Source organism: Triturus cristatus, chromosome 1_2 (genome assembly GCF_964204655.1).
Source record: "Triturus cristatus chromosome 1_2, aTriCri1.1, whole genome shotgun sequence".
Classification (NCBI taxonomy): Eukaryota; Metazoa; Chordata; class Amphibia; order Caudata; family Salamandridae; genus Triturus; species Triturus cristatus.
The window spans coordinates 204,103,433-204,126,918 of record NC_140580.1 but is presented as its reverse complement, the minus strand read 5'-3'; positions in this window follow the sequence as shown (position 1 = coordinate 204,126,918).

Genomic DNA, 23,486 nt, shown 5'->3' with positions numbered 1-23,486 from the left:
GGATCCCCCCTGAGTCAAGGAAGACAGTCACCCATGCACTCATCACAGCAGACTGGACTATGGAAATGCACTCTATGCCGGCATCAACAAGTCTCTACTCCGCAAACTCTATACAATACAGAACACCGCCACCAGACTCGTCCTCTGCATCCCCTGACGCAAACACATCAGCCAACACCTACAAACTCTCCACTGGCTCCCCGTGGAGAAAAGTGTCACTTTCAAAATCCTCACTCACACCTACAAATGCCTACACAACAACGGACCCAAATACCTCAATGACAGAATCAACTTCCACTTACCCAAAAGAAACCTCCGATCATCCAACCTCGCACTGGCCGAAACCCTGCGCATCCACAGAGCCAGAGCAGGCGGAAGATCCTTCTCTCACATTGCAGCCAAGACCTGAAACGAGCTACATCAGACGCGCCCCCTCCCTGAACACCTTCAGGAAGACCCTCAAGACCTGGCTCTTTGGCTAAACAGATTTGCGGACCCCCCCCCCCAGCACCTTGAGACCCTCAAGGGTGAGTAGCGTGCTAACAATTCCCTGATTGATTGATAAAAGAGGAATCCAGATTGAAATATAGGGTGTTGGGTTCCCCCTCACAAACCATGCAGTGCCCCGGATTTACTCCACATTCTTGTATAATTGTCTTCCCTCACTAGACCCCCTGAGGGAAAGGTGGGAGAGGGTTCAGGGTAGACTGGAGGGTCAGGTGTGTGGGTATCCCAGAGATATTGCAATCTGGGCTGGTTTCCGACTGATCCAACTGAAAATCCTGCACAGGGCATACTACAAACAGACCCGTCACTTTAGTATGAGTCGGGCATCTGAGGATTGATGCCTAAGGGGCTGCCACATGAGAGGCACCCTAATTTACATGCTCTGGGAATGTCCAAAAATAGGGCCAATTGAAAGCTGGTGGGTGAAACAATATCAGAGACCCTAGGCGATGAAGTGTGGCTTACGCCCCAACTGGTCTCCTTAGCAATCTGGGGTGAACAAACCCTGGACCGCTATGCCCTACTATTTTGCAACTTGGCCCCGATGGTGGCCCGCAGGGATATTCTGAATCACTGGGGGGGCGCCCTGTTAGAAGGTGGTTCTGACACTATGGGCCGCCCGGATTTTTCGCTTTTTGAGCACCTCATTGTTGAGCTTTTACGGTGGGAGAGCCTCATAAGTTGAGACTCACCCACAGTGAACTCAGGATGGAAGAGACATGCCGGGGAAAGTCAGTGTGTTTTACTGTGTTTTCACTTCCTTATTCCCCTATGGGAATGTGGAGCCAGGGGCTAGATTAACTTCAATTAGGCCTACAGATTCCAGACACGCACTTAAGTCCACTGTAGCAAATGTGAAAAGAAGTATTCTGCAGAGTCCAAAGTCATATTTGTACTGCTTTTGGGTCATCCAGAACTGTCATATTTCTCTGAGCCAGCCATGACCAGACCCAGGCTGAGGGCTGACCTCAGCTGGATGGATTGATAACTTTTCTTCCACAAGCTAGGGCCTCCTCTCCATGAAGAGAAGATGGGTGGGGCTGCAGGCCAATCAATCAACTGCTGTCGCTGGGTGCCAGGCACCAGGCTGCACCACGGAGGGAAGGAGTTGGGTTTCAGAGGCCATGTGGCCAGAGACACTGGATGACGCCATTTTGAACAAACCCAGAGGCTGGACAAGAAGGAGGGAGCAGGGGCAGGAAAGTGATGTGTCGCTGTTTGATAGGACCAACAGGGACTTCCTGCCAGCCCCCTACTCAACTTTTACAAAGTGCTTGCACAGGAAGAGAAGCTCTCTCTGGGGGTGTGGTCGGCTGAGGCTGAAGGTGCTGGAGCCTGGCGCAATGGGCAGTTGGAAGGAGAGACCCCCTGACTGTCCCCAGGACCCTAACAGCACCAGAAGAAGAGCCCAGGACCGGTGCGCAGGAGCAGCGGCCTCTACACAGGGAGAAGAGAGGCACAGAACAAGAGCCAGGCGAAAGGCTGGCGCAGGGAGCCAGTGAAGACCGTTCCCTGCAGAAGACAGCCTCTTGGAGACCCGGAGGGTGAAGGAGAGTGCTCCCAGTGGCTGGGGGGCACCACCAGGAGCGAGAAGACGTGAAAATGGAGGAGATCTGACCCCTGGGGGCTGAGATATGCCCCCAAGAAGCCTTTGCTGGGACTGACGACGAAGCACGTGGGGCTCCGCCGCCAGTCTTGAAACTGCCCCCGTGGTGGGTCAGGTCCCGGGGGCTGCCCCCAAGGAAGGAAAGTCGGGGTGCGCCGTCGCGCACCCCGTGAAGATTCCCCCGCGGGATGCCAGGAGCCCACCCTGGCCCCGCCGAAAAAGGAGGAGGGGGAGCGCCGTCGCGCTCCCCGGGAAGGGGGCCCTTGGCAGGGGGCCAGGAGCCCACCCTGGCCCCCACCGATGCTGAGTGAGGGGGAGTGCCGTCGCGCCCCCCCCCGAAGATGTTCGGGGGCCCGGGACCCCATCCCCGGGCCCCCGAGGGTGAAAAAGGTGGGGGGAAGTGCCGTTGTACTCCCCCCGAAGAACCGCTCCATGGAGGATGCAGTGTGTCTGCCCGCTGGAGCGGGCAGACGAGAAGAGTCGTGCCGGCTCCCGCGGCAGCACGCGAGGGTGCTGGCCGGGCGGGGAGCCGGCGGGGACAGCCGGGGGTGGGCTCCCCAGGCTGCCCTCCATCACGGAGGCATGCGGGGGTTCCGGGTGGGACCGGGACCCCGAACACGAAGTGAGGAGGCGCGAGGGGCCCGGGTGGGACCGGGCCCCAGAAACCAGAAGGAGCGGCCGGGGGTGGGCTCCCCGAGTCGCCTAGCAGCACCTGGGGGTCCGGAGGGAGAAGACGCGGCGAAGCCGCCGGCATCACCAGCGCGGCTCTCCCCGGCACAGCGGGAGAGTCGCTCATCTGTTATGCGAAGGAAGGAGCTCAAAGCGCCCCATAATGCCTTGCAAGGCATAGGGAGAACCTCGTTTTTGGTGCCTGGTGGCCCCCAGAGGAGGGGGTCACCCTTATGGGTGAAAGGGAGTGCATGGGGGCTGCAGGAGCACCGCAGCCTCCCCCAGCAGAAAGGAGACAGTCCCCCCATAAGTTTCCTGGGGCATCTGAAATAATAACCCCTCAAGGGCTCAGCCAGCATTTATCACCTTCTGGGCAGGAACTTATGTTCTACCGCTGAGGGTGTACGACGATGTGCATCATGGAGTGAAGTGCTGAGTTGGGGATATCTGGAGAAGGGCATCCCCTGGAGGTGAAGTGGTGTAACTGCACCGAAATGCATTTACTAATAGTTATTTCTTTCAGAGGGACTGAAGTTAATTTGTTTAATGTGATGTGCTGGTGTAAGGTGATGTCATAAACCACGTGGGGTTATGTTGTCAGACAGTCCTGCTAGGGTGTCTGGCTGTATATGCGTAATCCTGTGATTTCATCTGTGATGCCTTTAGGGGCTGTAATTGCAATGCATTCAAATGATCAACTAAGGCAATGGGTACTGTCATTCTAAAGTGTGCGTAAACATGGATTCTTGCTGCTGCGCTTAGGTGAAGACCCCAGACTGCTAGCCCTTAAGATATAGAGGTGCATACTTTATGGTCAGTAGGAGATGCTCAGTCAGGGTCACGTGTCACCAAGGCAGGTTTACCCCTTTTTAATGCTTGTTGAGGTAATGGGGTGTGTCGCCACTGGGATGGTGCCAGTGCGCAGGGCCCTCGCTCCAGGTTATGTTCAACTAACTGCATTGGGGGCAAGTTGATGTGCATACATGGGAGTGGTGGTACTAGACCCCACCCCCCCTGTGGGAGGGGTGGAGATGTTATGCAATGTCACAAAGTAATTCCAACAGCTTATGTATATTTGTAAATTGGTGCATGGTATTGAGTAGTGTGTGTGTTTAATAAATGTACTCTTACTTTTATAAAGCAAAGTACAGACTGGACAATCAATTATTGAGTGTTATTTTTGTGCACCCGCAAATGGCGATTACTAGCCCACACCACCTCCCTTGAGTAAGTCTCAGACTGCTCTGCAACGCTACCCCCTGAGAGTCAGCTGCTACAATTGGGTGTTTGGTTCCCAGTGAAGGACAAATGTAGTCATGTTATTTGTGCAGGCCTCACAGATGCTGCCTCGTTTTCCAACACGCCCACTCTGCGAGAATAGTAGGGGGGCCTGGACTGGTGGATGGGGGCAGAAAAACTAGTATATTTAGTGAGAGGTTGCCCACGCAATTTTGAAAAAATCTGGGACCCCTGGAAAGAGGTGAGAGAAGAGGTTGGCTAGGGAAGAATGAAGGATGCTTGCCTTGAGGATGGGCAGACCGGGCATCAACCATGGGTTGAACGTGAGGGGCCCCAAGACTGATGTTAACGCTAACTGGAGACAAGTCTTATCGGCCGTGCTGCTGTCCCATTCCGGACCAGTCCTTAGAAGGCTAACTGTAATACTGAATATGCATTTGCCCTCATGTCCTCCTATATTCGCGGGGGGTGGTGTATTATGCTGTTTGTTTCTTCATGGAAAGACTAAATAAAGAGATATTCGAAAAAAAGGAGGAACTGCACTAACTTTGTGGGTGAAATAACGTTGCCCTCCCAACATAATACCATTCGTTACACCAATAAACCTGGCAACAGTCATCTGTTCTTGCTTCTAGCTGAATCTTAGCTGTTTTACGCTGCCACGCTGTGTTCTGCTGCCTCAGAGGTTGTTTTTAAGTAGGCTACTTTTAAAGAAAGCACGACTCCCCAGACACAAGGCATGGATGTTGCCCAAATTCATCCCTAAGATGCTCTTGAAAGCGACATGTTTAACAACGTCTCGTCAGGTGCCTTGATCACAAGACAGAACCCCCGCAGCTCTTCTCGTGACAGAACCCCCGCAGCTCTTCTCGTGATGGTGTCTTCCTTTCCAGAATTCTGCAAACCTAGCCTTACCTCCCAGCTCCCAGAAACATACACACTTCACCAGTTCTGTTACATCTCAGTAACTGATTCACCAATTAAAACACAGGCCTTTTCTGACGTAACACGAGTTAGCTGCATAGATCTCTTCAATGCGCTTTTTCATAAACCTCTGAGATTTGGATCATGACTGTCATTATTGCTACAGGTCCAGTGACACTAGAGCTGGTGGTTTGAAGGACCGCCCCGAGTATGGCAGTCTGTGACTGCCCAGCTGGTGGGGGCGGGGTGAGGGGGGCGACCTTCCTCGCTTGCTCTATGGCCCATGGCATCCTCGCTGCGCCACTCCCTGCGTGCCAGCCAGGCCCTGGCAGAAACATAATTCATATTCAGCGAGTGGCCTTTCAGAAATAGGCAGTCGTATGACACTTATAGATCTGCGGAGCCCTCTTTCCCCCCTAATAATCCCACCTCACGGGAAGTATTGATTAGCTGCCGCTTGGCATTCCACATGGCCCTTTTGCCTGGATTAATCACTGTTCTGTCATTTTCACGCAGCAATTACCTGCTTTGACTTCTATTATCCCGGGCACTTCACAAAAAATGAAACTCTCCAACGGAAATGCATAGCTGGCTGCAAGAAAATGGCGGTGTGGGGAGGAGGGGTTGTATGTGCAGGTGTTGGAATCAGTTATTGTCTCCAGAGCTCTCGGACGCTGATACCAGTGGAACGAAAAGGCTCTGAATGCAAGCATGGAATATGCCCCCCCCCCAGGCCCCCATTTAAGTGCTGGTATGACATTTAGGGCCCCGCACACTGCTAGTCCCCGGTGCTCTGCACCTGCTGCATTATCGATAGCCATGGCCCTGATTGATACAGCTTCCAAGCAATGCTGAATTTTTTGAAGGGGTCCAACCTATTTATTATGAGTGCGCGTTGCCAAATGACAAGGTTACCGATTACCAAGGCTGCCTCGTCTTTGTTCCACCTCGTGCCTCTCACCCTACACTTCAGGTTTTTCTATCTTCTTGTTTCTTTTTTAGCCCTGTTATCTCCCTTTGCTACTGGTTTCTAGTCTTGCTCTTCCACCTTCTTTCTCCCTTTTAGGCCCTTCTCTTTAGGACAAAGTAGGATAATGAAAAATAAATCCAGATGCCAAAAAATGAATATCGGTTTCTACCACCACCAACCCTGGCACAAATTAAGCACCGTAGCTTTTGTTATGTGTGGCTATGCTAAATCTATCAGTGGTGATAAACTGTGACACAGGACCATGACGCTTAAGTTTTCCCCCCAAAATAAACTTTAGAAAATTCAATTAACTGTTGGAACCCCAAAAAACCCTTTTATATTTATTTTCTACCAGTATTCACATGCTTTTCAAGAGGAAAAGTGCATTTTTTCAGTTTAAGGATGCCTGGTAGTGCGTTAACAGTGCAAACACAAAGAGATGATGGACAGTGCACTGAAACTTTTCAGACACTCACCCCCAGTCACAGATCTGGGTTGAATCCATCATCGTTCTTTAGCTCACTTCGCCACCCCAGTTCAGACACAGCTTTATGCAAATCAGTCTTGACCCTGTGCTTCATGGGAATAGCCCAGCCCGAACTGCCAAGCCATGTCTTCCCTGGACCAGAAACAAGCATCCTGGGACCAGTTTTGGGCTAACAGCCCTCATCAGCCAGGCTAGCTTGAATCCAGTGGCAAAGTGAGCAAGGGACCCACGTCTGGGCATACCCTGCCAACTTAGGGCAAACAAAGCAAACACAAAGAGATGATGGACAGAGCGTTGAAACTTTTTAACAGTATCAGATGTGGCGGCAAGTGAAGGGGGGTGGGATACCCTTGCTGCCTGATAGCACTTAGGCGCAGAGCCCTCATTTTGCATCCTCCCAACCAGGCACGCACAATGTTATGCCGTGCTCTTTAAAGAGCCGAGCCTCCAGCTCTTTCCTAATGTGGAGTAGTATAGGGGGGCAGGGGGTCCTGATGGATTTGGGGGATGTTGTTCCAGATGCATTGCTGGAAAAGGCCTTCTGTCTTTCTTTTTTACACTTCCTAGTCAGCAGTGCGGTGGTGTCCTGGCAACCACCAGATATGGTGAGCGCAAGATAAGCGGGGGTGCTGAGTGCATACACAGTGTGCTGAGTACCAACACAATACTTCATGGAGGAGCATGTTTGCTTCATGAACGTAAAGTGCTGCTGTACTCCAAGTGCTGAACAGCTATTGGACTTTTAACCCCTTCGACGCGCATGACGGAGCGGTTCCGTCATGCACGTCGGTTGCGCTGTGCGCATGACGGAACCGCTCCATCATGGCCCCGCCCGCGCTCAGAACTTTCAGCGTGGCGCGGAAATCCGCGCCGCGCTGAAGGGGTTAATGGAGGTGTTCTGTGCTGACTACAATCCGAACTGTAGCCCTGAAACGTTATTGGAATAAATCACGCAGTTATTCACTGGTTAGAATGTCTTACGATCAAGGTATGACTTATTGCATATAAAATTACATGTCAGCGAAGGTCCCATGTGAAACCCAAACAGCCCAAAACCTAGATTTTCTATATGGGAGCCCTGAGTGCTGATCTACAACTCTTGCAGAGACTAATATATATTGCATGATAATCTTTAGAGTCAGCGTGGACTGAAAAGTATGCACAAAAATGGAAATAAATAATTTCTTATAAAGCTGACATCTGACGTCGTTGGTTGTGTATGAACTGCATGCGTCTCGCTGGGGATGTGCACAATCCAGACTATTTTGTTATGGTTATACCATAACATCCAATTAAGAATATGTGTGCAGCACAAGTATTGACCAATGTAGCTTTTGCAAGGACCTTTTGATATCGATTTGTTTTTGTACTTTTCATTAAAAAATACATTATATTGCCAGTTTATTAGTAATAGGGTGTATGTCCGCGGACCGCGTTGACAAACGTTTTCCGGGAACACCAGCTTAAGGAGTGTGTTTTCAGATCACTTCTGTGAGAGATGTGTGTTATCTTGAAGAAAAGCAGCCACAACTAATTCTGTCTTAACGAAAATGTACAGATGAAACAATTTTGTGGATAATTAAAAATTGTTCGCAATTGTTCAGACTGAATGAATCCTTTTGACGACTGTGTTTGACACTAATAATTTATTTAGGCTAATTTTTAGTAGGAGTCCTTAGAACAGTTGGTCTTAAGCTTACAGTGGGAGCCCATGCCATGAATCTCTCCAAGCCCTTTATTGCCCTTTCTACACACCAGCCATGTTCCAGAGATTTTTTCACAGCTGTCCCTATCCTTTCCTAGTCAAACCCTCATTCTTTTCTTCCTTTCTCCTGCTTAATCTTTTCTTATTCCACCTCCTCTGGTATGTGATTGTCCCTTTTCCTTCCTGTCCTCTTCCTATACTTTTTAGACCTGACCTAGAGACAGATATCTCTCTCCCACCAGCCTCTTAGGTTAAAAAAAGATGTCAAATGAAAATATATGCCTACATGCATACATAGAGGCGCTTTGGTTCAGCCCTCTTTATCCATTGGGCAGTTCATATGTCATTTACATTTTGCTTCCACCCACCACAGCATATAGCCTGGAGAAATGGCTCGTCCCATTTCATCCATTCACTATCTTGCACTATGAGTAAAGACATTTTGTCAGATCACATGTGTGAATCCATCTAAAAAGAAGTGCATTTCACTGCAAGGGCTGATGGGCCTATGCGTTGCTTTGCCAATGTTTTTCCACCATTTTTAAAACCATATTCAGATGACAGTAATTCAAAAGCAATGGTATCTTTTCTCTGCACCAATTCGAATGGCATTTTTCTACTATGGGTATTAAAACAAAGAGAGGTTTCTATACCTATTTTAAGTACACCTGCCTGCTGAGAAGCATTCATACTGTACTATTGCAATTAAATGCAAAGTTTAATTGTTTACCAAATTTATATTTTTCTTTGAAAGCACTGATTTAAAGTAGGCATTCTGACACATGCATCAACAAAGACTTTTGCGATTCCTAAATTGCGATTTTTAAGGAATCGCAATTAAGGAATTGCAAAAGCCTATGCATGTAGGAATCGCTAAAAAAATAGCGATTCCTACAAATTTCTTAATTGCGACTCGCAAATTGCGAGTCGCAATTAAGGAATGCCGTCCCAATCATTCCTATGGGCCTCCAGGCCCATAGGAATGAATTAGAGATTGCATGAGCAAATTGCGAGTAACAGTAGGTACTCGCAAATTGCTCATCCAATTTCAAGGGTGCAAGGGTGTCAAAATGACACCCTATTGCACCCCTGAAATTGATCTGTGCACATATGTTGCACACACACATGCTCTAAGGGCATGTGTGTGCGCAACTTGAAACTTTGAAAAATGCACAAAAGTGCATTTTTCAAAGTTTTTGCAAATTACCATGAAGTTGAACTTCATGGTAATTTGCTCCCCCTATTAGCGAAATCGCTAATTTTTTTACTTTAATGCATTGCATTTAAGGAATCTCAATTTGGGATTCCTTAAATGCAATCGCAATTTAAGGAATCGCTATTTAGTGATTCCTTAAATTGCGATTTTTGCATTTGGGATGATGCATCCCAAATGCAAAAATACCGGTCGCAAAGGGGCAGATTCTGCTAATCTGCCCGTTTGCGACCAGTTTTCTCGTTGATGCATGTGGCCCATTGTTGCTCCCACTGTCATAATCTTTACCAGTTTTATATCATTTTTATTGGAGATTCCAAGTGGAAGAGCCACCAGGCGTTGAGCTGCTTCGCCAAGCATCACCTCACGTCAATCTACCAACAAACAATTGAAATGTTAGACTAGCTTGCAATGCATTACCTAGCAAATAACTATTGTGATAAATTGAAAGTTTTAAATGAATATCAGTTATTGGTTGCAAGTCTTGGAGAAAATTCCCTTCAGCCTTAGTGCATCAGTTTTGCTTGCTTGCAATACTGATTGTTTGGCATAATAATTGTGAAAACATGTATCCCTTTTGAAGGTCACAATCAATTTGTTGTCCACGAAGTTGGTGCGGCAAAATGCAAACATTTTAGGACCACTGTTCTGAGCCATTATGGCTCAAAAGGGATGGATGGCCACACATCCATCCCACAAAAGATACACATTTTTCATGACTATAGCTCACATCAACTAACCCAAAAAGTGGATTCTGGCTTCATTTGTTTACAACGATTTCCCTCTCAACACTGGTTAGAAAAGATGTCCTTTCTACTGTGTGTTTTCAGCCACAGTTACCGGGTAAAAGGGAGGAGTGCTTGTATGTCACCAAAGGGCAATGCATTGTCATAAAAGCACCTCTTGTTTGAAAGATGCAGCACTGTCACCACTCAAGCCCACTCTTTGTTCAAAGCTAAAGGCAACATGAAGGACTAGAAATACTAAGACTTTGCGCTGCCACTAGCATGACGCAAAGCAACGCAGACTGGCGACTGTGAACCACTGTCCATTGCAAAATATATTTTGTGCTAGAAATTCGACATTTTCTCAGCGTTAGATCCCCTTTGTGCTGCTATAAAGGGGTGCTCCTGGGGAGCGGCTCAACGCCACCACCCACAGGCTGGTCAACTAAGGTATCCTGACCATACTTAGGGTCAAAAATGAATGTTTAGTGGAAGCAAGTGCAGGTGTGAGGGAATGGATTTAATTCCCCTAGAAACAGACACACTGCATGTGTGCTGCAGTGCACAGCACACATCCAGTGCATCTGGAATTTTTGCAGTTGTCTACAAATAGAAATGTGTACTGTGAGGGGGCCCCCTGTACAAATCCTACCATGGACAGCACACAATGCCTGCACAATGATGTGAGGCTGCGCATAGGTGCAACCTGTTTGTGTGCCAACATCAGCAACGGGCCATTTTTTGTACATATGGTGCTGGGCTGTTTCCCGCTTTCTGCAATGAAACACAGCCGTGCTTCATGAAATCTTGGTACACCTGGGCTGCAGGGAGAGAGAGTGGTCTAGATTCAATGGAAGTTCGTTTCTTTGCCTCTCCAATGAAACTGCCCAGGCTGGGGCTGATTGCATTTACACATTTTGCAAAACGGATTTCTGATGAGAAGTGGACTGAGGTCAGCACATCCTTTGCTTTGTTAAACACACATTAATTAGGGTTGTTAATGACTTTGAATTGCTTCCTACCTTTGTTTGTCTTCCATGCGAGGCAAAAAGTCAACATTTCTCAATTACTGAGGAGCGAAAGACAGATTTATAGCAATATTTTTGCAAGGACACACAAGGCTGGCCATTGAGACTATCTCCTTAATGCCTGGCTAGACAGCTTCAATAAAGGCTTCGAGGACAATTGCCTGCTCCGTAAGGGTCGGTCCCCTGGTCCCTTATGGCTGATCCCCTGCTGATCTACCACTGCTTCACTACAGGTGTTCACATTCCTACTTTTTTGTATCACTAAATGTAAGTGTGCTTCTGCAGCATCATTGTGCAAGGCACCTTCTGGGCTGCAGCTCCTCCTCCCACTCACCTATTAGACAAATTCCATACACTCAGAGGTGCCATGGCAAGGTCGGATTGGTAAGGCGGTCACTCGGGCAATGGCCGAGGGGCCGGTATCCGAGTTCCAGCTGTGGGAAACTTTTTTTAGCAGCCTGAGGGGCCGATTTGGGCAGTGTCCGTGTTGTTCGGATGCTGCCATCAGCCCAGTGGGTGCCCGAGTGGCCTTTTTGGTGGAACATGGGCGTCCATCACCTCCCTTTTATCAACTGGCAGAGGTGTTACTCCCTTTCTCTCGCTGGGCCAGCCCATTAATTTACACATATTGAGCGAGGGACAAGGGGCCTGAGCAGAAGTGGCCTCACTTGTTTTCAGGTGTGTTTCACCAGTGTGAACTAATCTGTGCATTTTTTTTTATCTAAGTAAAGTTAAGAAAACATACCTCTGTCAGAGACCCCCGTCCCCTTCTTTTTATAATACTTTGCCAAAGCAGTGTTGTACGGAAAGGCAATATGCAAATGTGGGCCTCTTTTTTTTTAGCGTGCCCGGGCCGATTTTTAATCCCAATCCAACCCTGGCTTTGAGTAACTCATGTTGACAGTGAGGGCTATGGGACATCTCATCTGGATCTCATGAGTCCCACTGCCCAGGAGCCTCAAGGCATTCCAGTCTGGTAGGATTTTTTCTTCCCCACGCAAAAAGACATTTTACTGCTCATTTTCTATGCGTCATGTATTTGTTTCAATGGGCAATGCGGTGTCCACCCCTGATGGTGGTGAAGAAGGGGTCTGCCTAGAAATCCTTAAATCATTGAATTGCCCTCAGATAGAAAACTGTCTTTCTCCCCTAGCCTCCAGCTCATCAACAGCCTGACCCAGCACCGAGGTGCAGAGCAGTGCTTGAGCCCAGCCCAACAGATAAGGAGTGCAAAGACTAACCAGAGGCACAGGGGGCTCCTGCTTGAAATGATCAGTGGCCACAAAGCATAGGGAATTATTTCCACGCTGATTACAGCTTGGCGCTCCAACCTGTTCCCCTGTCCTTCCATTTCCACCACTTCCCTCCTCCTAGCACCGGCTCCCTCCGGGCGGCGAGGCAGACCTGTTCATCAGGTCTCTCAACCTGGTGTTTCAAGGAGACTCAATCATTCCTATCTTGCTCTGAGCAGAGGAAGAGAATAGCTTTCAGCTCAATTACCCTTCACATTCCAATTTCAGAATGCCTGAACGACGCTTTTTAACCAAAAAACAAAAAGAGCTGGCCGGGCTCAAGCGCAGACGTGCAGAAGGGGCCCTGGCAGGATAGCGCTTCCTTCCTTCTCTCCCCTCCATTTTCTTATATATTTTTTGCTCTTTGTAGTGTCTTGTCACCTATGCTTTTCCCTGGTAATCTTTTTTCAGTTCAGCCCTATTTCTAAAGGTTTGGCTTCAGACTTATAGCAACACAATAGCAAAAGTTTGTGATTGGCAGCCACGCTACCGCCAGCTGGCCGCATCCGGCTTGTCATGACTCACAGGCCGAGCAGCCGCCTAATGACTGGTTGTCTGTCGCGAGACCTGGAATCACCGCCAGCACGAGGGGGCCCTCCGTGGCGAATGGGAAGCTGCAAAGGGAGGTGCCGTGGGCACAGCAGGAGAGATAGACAATGCTTTAGAAAAGGGACAATTTGAGTCTGCCTGCATCTGCACAGCAGAGTTGAAACATTTCATTCAAAAGTTTGAGCTCACAAAACTCCTCTCCCGTCCACGCGATTAGAGAGGGTGAGGCAACACGCTCACCTTACCCTGCCAGGAAAATGTATTACATCTTCCTTCTTTCATAGTTGCCTAAATGTGAAATCTATGGTAGCCTGGCCAGATGTGAAAAAAAAAACAAGGAATAACCGGGACATTTCACCAGAATAGAAAAATTACTACAACTTTGCATTTTCATCAGCTAAGGGGCGCAGAATGACAGAGCGATTCAACCTAAAAAAACAGACGAGGCACTGAGGAAATAAATAAAGTGCGATTTTTAAACCCACTATCAGGGCTTTAATTGGGATGAAAAAACTGGGGGGGGGTCTCTAAAGGGGCGTGGTCAATGTAATTAAGGGCGTGGCTTAAAACACCTAAACTAAAAATCCGTGCTTAGCTTATATTTTGCGGTTTATGTCATTGCATCCAGATATGTGATACGATGAGTAACATTATAACTACAAGTCGGGACTATTGGCTTTGTCAGTGGTTGTTAGTTGCATAAGCAGCAACTTTGGCTTGTATATAATATTGAAAAAGCTTCCACTTAAAGCCCTGGTGACACCACAACAATGTTGCTGCTCCTTAGTTTAAAAAAACAGAAGGGAAATCCAGAGAGAAAATTACTCTCTTTAAAGGACTTCACTTTCCCTACAACGCTCACTGGCACGACATCATTCTGTATCTTCTCCACTAGTGAGAAGTGAGCAGTGTGAGCACGCCACATCAATGTGCCTGCTGTCACTGCAGTCCGGAAAAAAACGGACCGTCCGTGATAGGGCAAAAAACAGAGCCGATAGAGACCCGTTTCGAGGCCCCCTTTAAAAATCTGCCGGTGCTCAGCACCGGTGAGACCCGGCCCACTTAAAGCCCTGCCCACTATCACACCTGTTAATTAGATTGCTTTCTGAGTACAGCATCTCACTAGTCCTGCTTTGGAGCATATAAAAACGTGCCTCTCTCGGTTTTCAGTTGACTCTCTCTGAAAACCGGTATGAGCCATATTTGCTGAAATATGCCTGGACAGCCGCGTAAAAACAGAGACTGTCATGTCAATGCCGGGACGCCTGGTCACCCTGATCTATGGTTAAGCCAAGAGTAAAGCTGTAACATTAGCCATCAGCTAGGACGGGAACCTTGTACAGAGAGGCAGTCTTTCCAGTCTGAGGAGGTATTGAGACTGCCTCAGTGTGGGCGATGTGCCCCCAGAAATAGCCACCCTTAAGAAACAGTGGTATAATAATAAAATGGTTGCACTGACCCACTCTGTATTCAATGAAATGTATACCACAAATGTATTTTTATTATATGCAACAGAACTGCTTTTTTCCTGTTAACTATGTGTAATTCTGTTATTATTATGACCTTGTTTCAAATGCGTTGCAATAAATGAGTGACCCTGCTTTAAGGAGGACTTCAAAACACTTAGAGCTTGATTACAACTTTAGCTATGAGGCTCCTGGTCCACCCACCGGCTTACCGCCAAAGCTGTGGTCAGGCTGCATGCCAAATTAGGAGTTTCCTCTTGTCTGGCAGGCTTTGGTTTTGACGTTTCCATAGCGGTGCCCTAAAAATGGGCACCGGAATGGGAACATCAAAAACAGTTCCTGCAGGACATGGACTAATAAGTCCATGCCGTGCACAAACTGGGGTGCACGCATACAGAGGGGCACATGTTGTGCCTCCCCGCATGCACCACAGGGTGCAGAGGCACAAGGGGGCCCTACTTGTTTCCTCTGTGTTCATGGTGGAGGTATCGCAGTAAAAATCCTGGCGTAGAGGACACTCCTAATATGCTTGGCTGGACCGCGGCAGTCCTTCCAAGCATATTGCTGCCTCTACACCGCCGCAACACTACCATGTAGCGGCAGTACCCTGGTGGCTGTGGCGGGACAATGGCAGTCCGACTGCCCTTATTGTAATAGGGCGGTCAGGGGACTCCCACCACTGTGCCCCCACTAGTCTGGGGGTCCTTGACTACCAGACTCGTAAATGAGCCCTTAGATACCAATCCTTCATTTTTATCATAGAAAATAATCTAGATGGCTACCATACCACACTCAGGACTTATTGAGTCTGTAAAGCGGGCCTTGCTTCTCAAGTCAACTGAGCAGTCATTCCAATATTTGAAGGTAGTATAAGACTGTGAACAGAGATGGGGGGCGCGAAGGGGTGGTCTAACAAGATGGCCGCACTGTAGAGAGGATCCGTCAGCCTGGGGTAAACATCCGAAAATATCCTGTGTCTGGGCGCGATTTACTAATGAAAAACGACGGACAGGGATAACAGAAGGGGTGAGGCACCAGAGGAGCCATCCGACAGCTGCTGCGAGAGCGGTACTGCAGAGAAAGCTGCTGCGACACACCACGGCACACCGGCGGCCAGGAAGAGGCTGCGGGAGCCACCGGAGGCAAGAGAAAGCCATGTACAAGACTGCAAGTGCTTCCACTGGTTGAATTGAGGTGCTGAGGTGAGGCCAGTCGCTGAAATTGCATTGACTGGATGCTGGAGCACAACTGCGGATGCTACGTTAAAACAAGTAAGGTGTGGCGGCAGAGGCGAGGGAAGCACGGAACGGTGCCTCCACCACAGACAGCGCAAACCAAACGTCTCACCAGCGTTGCACCCATTTCCGCAGAAGCATCAAGTAGTTAAAGCAGGCAGCTTTGCCGCAGGTTCTGGGACACCATGCAAAAGTAGACACTACATAGCGCTATCAAGAGAAGCAACCACCGTGAAGGGACCAGGGAACACTGGGCGGGCAAGAGCAGGCTGGGAACAGGAATTGGGGTTCCCGTTAACAGACGAGATGTGGACATTCTGCTGTCAGCAAACAGGAAGAATCACAGCGAGCAGCAGATTGAGAATCATACATCTTAAAGTTCTACACATAATGTACTTCTCACCTGCAGTTAACTCGAGGGAAAATGACGCTTGTGATAGATGTGGACAAGAAGGTGCAGAGTTCATGCATTTGGCCTGGTCATGTGCTGCCATAGCTAACTAGGGAGGAAGTGGGGAAGGCCTTAAATGAAATGGTAGAGACACAAATTGACCTGAGCTCTTAGGCTACACACATAAGATTGAAGGGCAGATCAAACGACTGATCGCGCTAGGATTGCTAATGCCGAAACGCAGAGTAGCATGCAAACGGGGAAGAGGAAGGGCCCCAAAATTTAAGGAATGGATTAAAGATATGACATACTGTCAGGAGCAAAACAGCATATATGTGGAATTACTCCCACCCAGTTCTTGGCCCTGAGATATATGGGAACCCTTCAAGAGTTACCTACAGTGTGTAGGAAATGATGAGGAAGAGAGATAGGCACTCTACAATTTGATGATATTTAGAAATAGTGAATTGTGATCCGTGAACGAAGCCTCTGCGCTAGGACAGTGTTAAAAAATGAACTGTGTACCACGTAGAGTGGTACCACAGAACCGAAGGATATATGTACAAGAAGCTAAAGTGCGATGGGACAACTAACAGCCGCGGTCGGTAGTAGGAGTACCTGCAGGGCGGTGACGTGGGGAGGGGGAGGGGCAGGGTGGGGGGTAGTAAACTATGGATTACGGAGGCTTACAGGTAAGTAAACATATAAATTAAGAAAACGAATTTCGTTGCGTGCACTGCATCGCATTTGGGGATGCAGTGCACGCAACGAAATTCGTTTTATTAATTTATATGTTTACTTACCTGTAAACCTCCGTAATCCATAGTTTACTAACCCCCACCCTGCCCCTCCCCACGTCACCGCCCTGCAGGTACTCCTACTACCGACCGCGGCTGACAACTAACATGCCAGAATAATGTCATAGATATGTGATGTATGGAAAACAAAAGGTCTAATGTTTTTGTCTCTTTAAGACAAGAGGCCATGACACAATATGTAATCAACTGATGTCTGTAATGTATTACTAAAAATGTCAATAAATAAAGTTTAAAAAAACAAACGAGTGTGAGCAGAGATGTGTACGTACCCCCTAAAATTGCATACATCTTAAAATGGATTCTTACACACAAATGGTATTTCCATTGCTGAGCATATTGGGGTAAGCGAAATCTGCCGGTCATGTTCTGTGCATTCAAACTATTGTTTGAATTGCCATTTTTGGTGCATAATTAATTATTCAGCAAAATAACTGATTACTTAAGCAAATGATTGTCCCGAACTTTATAAAAATGAACAATCAAACTGCATTTATGAATGTAGAAAGAAAAAAAACATGCACACAAGCAAAAGAGCAGAGCTGCACGAGACCCCCTCATCCTTCACTGCGAAACGAGAACCAGAAAAGAGGCATAGAAAAGCTTTCCTCCCTATTTTATCCGAACTCCAAAACACACATGTTGAGTTTCGAAATGTACACTATAGATACGTGAAGCCAGGAAACCATTTGCTTGTGACTGCTGAATGACCAACTTCTTGAACCAGATGCTTCTAACAGACCACAAACATTCTGTAGGAAAATATGCTACATTCTTAATCTAGAGTCCTTACCTTAACCACTCCAGGCATCACCATGTTACATTACCCACTCCAAGTGGTCTCTAGGTTGAATGATAACGGAATTCTGCCCTGTGTGGAACCTTGGGGCAGGAGGCACTGTTAAGTCAGGCACTGCATTGTTTACAGTGCTGTGCCTTATGCTCCCTACCTTGCTGTTGTCTGTACTATGCGTCTTCTATGCACTGGGAAGAGCTTGACTGCTTTAACCAGTTGCAGATACATTCATCGTGGGAATAACTATTGTAATGCGGACACAAATGCTGTGCCCGTGCTCTGTGTGAGTGAGGTGTGTGTATATGTGTGTGTGCTTGCACTACTGCAGCCACGCTGTGCCTGTTCTCTGCATAACAGCCTTTCTGTACTTTTGTGCGTTTTAGGGAAGATTGCAAAAACCGTTTCCACAATACAAAAGCCACAGCTATCGGCTACGCCATAGTCCATTTCTACTGCGACAACTGATGGCGATTTGTGTCATTGAGTGCCTATGATAAAATGGGCCCGGGAAATAATGTACGCAAAACGGGTGGAAATACTGTTAGCAGGTGTTATTCCCCATTTGTGGAAAGGCAACAACCAGCTGCAATACTCCACCCAATGCAAATCTTATTTCAGCTAGTGTATTTTTTGCAACTGGTAATACGCAGTGGTCAACTTTACCGATTTTGTTTGTCCACAAAGTAAAGGTGAGTGTGCCCATATGCTTTCTTAAAAAGACAAAAAAAATATTGGCCTTTCCTCAAAAGAGTGTGTTATGTAATTTGTTGCTATGCATGAATTTTAAGAGTACCAGGTAGAATGCAAACTTCATCTTCTGACCCCATTTAATAACACTTTTCTTCATTGGTTCAGCTGAACTCTGCAAAGGCAATATTTTAATGATAATAAGTTCCTCCTCCCAGCTTCTATTTGTTCTCCTCATCCACGCACACAAGGCCATACACAACGCCGGTCCGGCATACCTCAACGACCGACTCAGCTTCTACACCCCTGCCCGCAGCCTCCGCTCCACCAGCCTCGCCCTCGCCTCAGTGCCACGCATCCGGAAAACCACCGCTGGCGGCAGATCCTTCTCCTACCTCGCCGCCAAAACCTGGAACACGCTCCCCACCGACCTCCGGCAGACCCAGGACCTGCTGGCCTTCAGAAGACTCCTCACGACCTGGCTCTTCGGCCAGTAGCAGCCCCCCCCCCCCAGCGCCTTGAGACCCTCACGGGTAGGTAGTGCGCTTTACAAATGTTATGATTGATTGATTGATTGATTGTCTTAGCTGCTAAGTGACAAAGTTCCTTCATTAAAGAATTTTTTTTCGGGCAGCTGTGGAACACTGACAAAATCATCCAACTATTACCAAACAGTGCCTACACAGAAATTCATTCATATTGCCTTTGCCAATTCTTATTGAGGTGTTCAAGCATGAATTCCAATGCAGAGTTATTATTGATTTACCGAAAGTCTATGTGGAGAGAAGATCCAGGGGAGATGCAACAATTTCATCACTCATTTGATTTCTGTTTCACTTGCATTTCAGATTGTCTCTATCTAAATGTTACTCTATGTTGGCTTTTCTGTCCTTCCAACCCATACACCCCCTTGGTTCGATCAGCGCTGTTTCGGTTTTGCTGACATCGTAAATACATGTTCATTTCAGATACACCTTTTTCCTGCTGCTGTTAGCCTTACCCTGCAAAAGTGTTGACTTGAAGAAACTAATCTCGCGTACACTTAACGTGTTATTTCCACATGATTTGGAGTTTCTGCCTTAGTGATTTTGCTACGTATCCTCGCTGTCTCCGCTCGATACGCAGCCGTTGCGAAGGTGAGGCCTGGGGCTGTACTCTGAGGGGATGTTTGACGGATAGGTGAGCTGATGCACAAAACAAGCCTCGTCACTGAGCGACACCACGTCAGAAACAGTTTACTGTCTTCCTAGGTTTATCAAAAAGTGCATTTTGCTGATGGATTATGAAGACTGAACTTGAAGATTATCACCGGGAGCTCTCGAGCGATCCTTCAGTTCACTCGACCTAAAAATGTCTGCAATTTTCTCAAGAGAGACACCTGCGCAATAAAGCACGCTTTGCATCATAACTGTATTTTTAGGGCCTCTTCAACCATTGGTCTGTTATTGAGTCATTCACATTTTTAGGTTGCGCATTCGAGACCTCTTGTATATACTTTAGTATATATACTTTAGTATATTCTTATATGTGTATGTACTTTGTGGGCTCTGGAGATCAGCCCTAGGACTTGTCTGCTTCCGTTTAGGGACTTTTTTTGTTCAACTGTTTCTATCTAACCGTCTTAATGGAAAATGACCAGCAGAGGTCAGTAAAATACCAGAATCACTTTAGCATTCTCTAGATTCCAGTCCATAGAAATTGTCTTCCACAATCACCGGTAGACAATGATATTTTTTCAAATCTTATATTTTCAGTGATATGGACATCCAAGGCCCTGCTTTTATATTCAAAACAGAGCTTTGGACTATACCATTTCCTACTGAAAGGCAATATGTCTCTCCATGTGTTCCCATGTCACGCAGTTTGGTGCTTACTTTCCCTCCATGTTAAAGAACAGTAGATGTTTCAGCACCCAGGCTAATGTGCTGCATAGCTAAATGCATATAAGGTCCCAAAAGCGAGACCGATTGCATTGCAAATGCTTGTTATTTTTCCCTCTACAGCATGGAGTAATGGGTCAGCCCCCTTCAGCCATTGGGGAACTTCACTGCGAGTGATAGCATTGTTCCCTTTGACAAGACGATTATCTACACACAAAGTCGTTCCCTTAAGTGACAGGAACCACTATATCAATGTGTGCTTTTGAGTAAAAAAAAACACTTTTCCTCTTAGCCATTGTTTACTATTTTTAAGATTGATAAAGGGCCTGACAGTTTTCCAGTCAAAGGGGTTTGGCAAAAACCATGACACTGCGAAACAAGCATTGACAAAGCCAAATGACTGTCGGTCGATGCCAGATTTATTGGATTTACAGTGCGTGTTATATACCTAACTGTGTTTTCAGGCACTGACACTTAAATAAGAAGCACATTTCACAGCTCCTAACAATCAGGTACATTGTTTACGCAACAAAAAACTTGACTATTTCATGCATCAAATTTGTTTCACAAGACACTTTCACATTCATTTAGAGCCAAGGTCGGAGTGGCTGATTGGGCAATCTAGGAGTGCCTAATGGGCTGGTCTGACAGGATATTGCGTGGGCTAGTTTTTGGGCTGTTTGTGGGTCTGTTTTATGGTCTGGTGTGCCATATTTACAGCTAATTTCCTGACTAGGTGTAGTTGGTAGTTGGCCTCTGTGTATTCCTCCCAGTCAGTATCACAATAGAGTGTCTGGATGTTGGCAGATGGATCATCTCTGAATTGATGGGGCAGAGCTGTCACCTACAACACTTGCACTTCAAAAGGCACTGACAGCTCACACACACAAACAAGGGACATCACACTAGCCTATTGTGCCCCCAGACAGACAGAGACCAGGTCAGGGAGGCAGGAAATTCCAGACACCTCTGTAGGGGAAACTCTAGAAGATTCTCCCACTTAAAAGCAACCACCAGGTATAACAATGGGACTGTCAGACCCATTCTTCAGTACACTCATGGACCTGTGGATACTAAAGAAGAAGGACAGTCTGCTGCTCGGCTTTGGAAGACCTGCCTTGCTTGCTAAGAAGGAAGACTAGACCTTGACCTGCACCCTTTATCCCAGACTGAATTGACTCCAGGGATCAGCTGAATGACCTCCTGTTCTGAGGTACGGGGACCTAACAAGCTCAAGAAGCCTTCCGGCATCTGCTCGGCTGACCTACTGCCTGGACCTGCAACTTGACCTGCAACTAGTACTGCCTGAGTCCTGCTGTACTCTGCTAGAGTGAGTTCCAGATCCCCAAGAGGTGTCCCTCAGGTCCTGGACCCTATTGTGGCACCAGTTGAGATCCTCCTTGAAGAAAGGAAGAAATCCTGAAGTTTTGGGATCTTCGCGATCACAAACAGGCCTGTTTGAGATAAGGACTTACGGGCTATGCCTCACACCAGCATGAAGCTCCGGTGAAATGGAGCCTTCGAGACACAGCGCTTGCCAGCAACGACCGTCAACACGAAATTTGCACTTCGCGCTACAGCATCAACATTTCGTGGTGACCGCCAACGCAAAGCTTCAGTTACGCCCGGCTTGCTCTTCATGCTACATTGAAGACTATTTGTGATGCTCTCCCTACTCCTTGTGGCCTCCTCCACCGCAAACCAGACTCTTCGTACTAGACTTTAGAAGATAACTCTTTCAGCTGGACTAACCTGGTCCCTGTATTTAGCCCATGCATTCATCAAAGCGTGTACTGGCTTCCTGCGCTTTAGGAGTCAGAACTGAGTCATCATTGAGATTGAGTTTGTGCCGAAGTTGAGAGAAGGGTGGACGAGAATGAGTTTTGCTGATTTTGCAATCATGAGAAGTGAATAATAGGACCAAGCATGCCGTGCTCGTCTCTTAGAAAGGGATATGTAGTACTCATAAATAGCCCGTAATTGGAGTAATGTGCTCCCAATATTGCTTTGTTTCAATACCAGTTGGGGCTCTCGCCTAATGCAGGACATTGAGTTATAAATGCATGATGACTACAACAACTCTGCATATGTTTTGAGGGAACAAGGAGAATTTTCTGTCAAGGTAAGGCCGGTCTCTGCAATATTGCATTGGAGCTATTTATTGGTATTTGTGTTATCCTATGGGAACAACTCCCATGCACGGAAAATATTTTAAAACTTGCTACCATCAGGTCCTAATTGCTTTCTTTGGAGGTCCATGATTCATTCAAAACTGTAACTCATTTGAAAAAGCGTATGCTGGATCCAATTCATAAAGCATGTTTTGGACTTATTTCAATTATGTATCATGCAATTGATTTTTTTTAGAAAGGAGTCACTAAACAGGCCAGCTTTTTCTTCTTGATTATTTATTTTCTGATCTCTTTAAGTAGTCTTTCAGCACCTGAGACAGTCAAAAAAGAGACTTTGAGGCTAGGTTTGCAGGATGTAAGTGGTAAACTCAATCACCCACACTATCCAACATATGAGCGGCAGCTTGTGGCCTTTTCTGGTAGTGTAATATGTACATTGACAGTGTTAGATCCTTTAGCTACATTTGACAACAAGCATTTGCGATGCAATAGGTCTCGCATTTGCAGGAGTTTGAGTTTTTGGCATTGTAAATGACAATGATTTATTTCTGTGTTTTCAAAACCTGGAAGCAGTGTGTAAACACGCACTTTAAACTTATAGTCCTTGCTTATGAGAAGCAAGGCTGTCAGTAAAAGAGGTGCAGTTACTGGCAGCATTGCTTCTCCTAAGCAACGACTATATGTACAAAGTGTGTGTTTATGCACCTCTTGTTCTTTAAATTATCACTCCACTTAAAAAACATACCTAAAAAACATTGTCATTTTTTTTTTTTTTGCCGAGTTTTATATAGCGCGAACTTGACCCGAATCCAATCAGGTATCAGAGCGCTTTACATAGCACCAGTTGCGTTACATGAGGACACATTCATTTTTTGTTAGGCACGGGGAGATAAAGTGATTTGCCCAGAATCACAAGATGTTCAGCGTCATTACCGAGACTCGAACCCAGTTCCCCAGGTCCGAGGTCGAGCGCCCTAGCCGTTAGGCCAACTCCTCTCCCCATTTACATTTACAATGTCAATAGCTCCAACTCCAACAAATGCAAGACCTATTGCATTGCAAATGCTTGTTAAAATTTTTAATCATAGTGGGACGGAGTTCAACCTACCTAATGAGTATTAACGAGGTAGGTCGCAAATTGCAAACCACTACAATTTGAGGCCATTACAG